The sequence below is a fragment of the Giraffa tippelskirchi genome, chromosome 5 (assembly GCF_054371585.1).
Source record: "Giraffa tippelskirchi isolate mGirTip1 chromosome 5, T2T-mGirTip1v1.2.pri, whole genome shotgun sequence".
Classification (NCBI taxonomy): Eukaryota; Metazoa; Chordata; class Mammalia; order Artiodactyla; family Giraffidae; genus Giraffa; species Giraffa tippelskirchi.
The window spans coordinates 59,874,749-59,877,767 of NC_137279.1; the positions used below are offsets into that span (position 1 = coordinate 59,874,749).

The following is a 3,019-nucleotide window of genomic DNA, read 5'->3' on the forward strand; positions in this document are numbered from 1 at the left end:
GGCCTTACATTTAGGTCTTTAATCCATTTCGAGTTTAGTTTTTGTGTATGGTGTTAAAGAATGTTCTAATTTTATTCTTTTACATGTAGCTGTCCAATTTTCCCAGGACCACTTATTGAAGAGACTGGCTTTTCTCTATTGTCTATCCTTGCCTCCTTTGTTAAGGTTAGGTGACCACAGGTGGGTGGGTTTGTTTCTGGACTTCCTATCCTGTTGCATTGATATATCTTTCTAGTTTTGTGCCAGTACCATGCAGTTTTGATTACTGTAGCTTTGTAATATAGTCTGAACCAGGGAGCCTGATTCCTCCAGCTCTTTTTCTTTCTCAAGATTGCTCTGGCTATTCTTAGTTATCCGTGTTTCTGTACCAGTTGTAAAAAAGTTCTAATTCTGTCAGACATGCCATTGGTAATTTGATAGGGACTTCATTGAATGTGTTAATTGCTTTGAATAGTATAGCCATTTTCAGAAAAGTATGGAACTTGTCACGAATTTGCAAGTTATCCTTGCACAGGGGTGATGCTAATCTCTGTACCATTTCAGTTTTAGTACATTTGCTGCTGAAGGGAGCACTTGATTTTCATTTTAACTGTGTATACATTTTCTCCCAGCATTTAAGGCACTGAATATATGATCTTTTTATATACAATATTCATGTCTATTGATGCAATGAAAAGGTGAAATAAAAGAAATTCTGATTATAAATTTAAACTCTTTTCATTAGTTAAATATTCTTCCTTGCAGAGGAAACAGCATCTTACCTTTTATAGAAAAGTTTCTTAAAGGTAGTGTTACCTCCTGGTTAATCCTGATCATCCTATAGCTTCAAGCAATCCCAGTGAAACTTTTCTCACTGAAGTCATTATTGATTCCAGTTCTTAATTTATTTTAACAGCTTGTGTTTAATTTCTATTTCTATTTCTCCCTTGATAATTCCCTCTTTTTTTGCTTCAGTGACACTGCTTTTACTTAAAATTAAGTTTTCTTTCAACTGCTTCTACTTTGCAACATTTGAAGATATTCATTGATTGGACCTTTAAGTGATGGTGTTCCATCCACAAGCTCTGTTCTGAGAATGATTTTCTTCTAAAAACACTTCTCATATATCTCATCTGCTTTCATGAGTTTAGTTTTCTTTAGTAATGAGAGACTAGTCTTTTCTGTAATAATCTAGCTTCCAGTATCTCTGTGTCTTAACTCAATAAAGGTTAAACAAACTGGTTGGCTGGGATCCAAACTCACTATGGTCACTCAAACAAAGTGGTAAATTACACAATCTCTAACAACAACTTTGCAGACATTACATATATCAATGCTTATCACATTTTCTTAACATGGCCTTGCTTTACAATAATGGGAGAGTGAAGTAAATGGTACATGAAAAGACTGGTATTTCTGTGAATAGTTCTAATCATATCATGGCCTGTGACCTCAATCCCCAGCTCAGATTTTTAGACTTGTGTATTCCTGTCTTTTGGAAACCTATATTTATACTTTTTTTTTTTTTAATAAATCTGAAACATATGTCTAATAGAACTCTTATTTTTTCACTCACATTAGAATATCCTCTTTTTATTTCCTGTCTCAGTGAATGGCATTAATTACCTATCTAGTTGTTTAAGCTGGAAACCTAGGAAACCATCCTAGACATTACCTAATCTATCTAAAATTAACTTCCACAAAGTCCTTCACTTTGACATACTCTATACATAAAATACAATTTAAAAGTCATTACCACAGTAAACAAGGCCTTTCATTACTTTGCTTTAGTTATCTTAGAAAAATTAAGATATACCAGTATACAATTCACAATTACTGTTGTTGTCAAACTGAGCTATTGTTTCTTTCTTGTTTCTGAAAATTTGTCACGTTGTGTTTTTGCATTTGTCGTGAAGATCTAGAACTGTCTCAGCACTATCTCGAACTAACTAATTCCAGTTGGCCTTTCCAGGCTCAATATATGCTTTTTTCTGTGTTAAATCTTCCCTGATCTCAAATCCCATTGAATCTAGTGCCTCCACTGCACACTCAGCTCACCTCCTCTCTCAAATTTTACTCACTTATATAGTAATTTGTTAATCACAGATATTTATTGAATACTTACCATTGAAATGGTCCTTTTTTCCCCTCAGAGAAAAATAGGCAGAATGACTTAGGGGTAGATAAGAGAACACTCAATAAACAGTTAATAGGTAACATAATTATATGACAGGGTACAAACTTGAAGGAAATAAAGAGTTGTGTGATCAAGAGTAGCTATGGATTTTCCAGTAGTCATGTACAAATGTGAGAGTTGAACCATAAAGAGGGCTGAGCACTGAGAAATTGATACTTTCAAATTGTGGTGCTGGATAAGACTCTTGAGAGTCCCTTGGACAGCAAGGAGATCAAACCAGTCAATCCTAAAGGAAATCAACCCTGAATATTCATTGAAAGTACTGTTGCTGAAGCTGAATCTCCAGTACTTTGGCCACCTGATGCGAAGAGCTGACTCATTGGGAAAGGCCTTAATGCTGGGAAAGCCTGAAAGGAAAAGAGGGCTGCAGAGAATGAGATGGTTAGATAGCATCACCAACTCAATGGACATGAATTTGAGCAAATTCTCAGAGGACAGAAGAGCCTGGCGTGTCACAATGTATGGGGTTGCAAAGAGTTGGACACTACTTAGCGACTGAACAACAGCAACAAAATTTAATGATCGATAAGCAGCTTCTCTGAGGAGCCAATAGTTGAACTACCCATAACAGATAGAACTAGCTTTATAAAAAGTGATACAGCCCAAGGTTATAAGGCATGAGTGGTCTTGTTATGTTCAAGGAACAAAACGGAGACCGGCGTGGCTCCTTGAGTGAGTAACAAAGCAAATGGCTTGAGATTACCCTGGAAAGCATAGCGATATTCTGTTGGCCCTTCTTGGTCAAAGTGGGCTTTACTTGAGAGTAGTGTAAGCCCTTTGAAGGCATGAAATTGGAAGAAGGGTTGGTTAAGGGAGGGGTGGAACAGAATGAAATAATCTGAT

General features: G+C 36.2%; 1 non-coding gene across 1 annotated transcript; it reads right to left on the reverse strand.

Moving 5' to 3' along the window:
• Positions 1-469: 469 nt before the first annotated feature.
• LOC145508071 (U6 spliceosomal RNA) lies at positions 470-573 on the reverse strand. The gene has a single exon (XR_014055338.1). It is a non-coding gene; the product is annotated as a U6 spliceosomal RNA (small nuclear RNA).
• Positions 574-3,019: the final 2,446 nt, after the last annotated feature.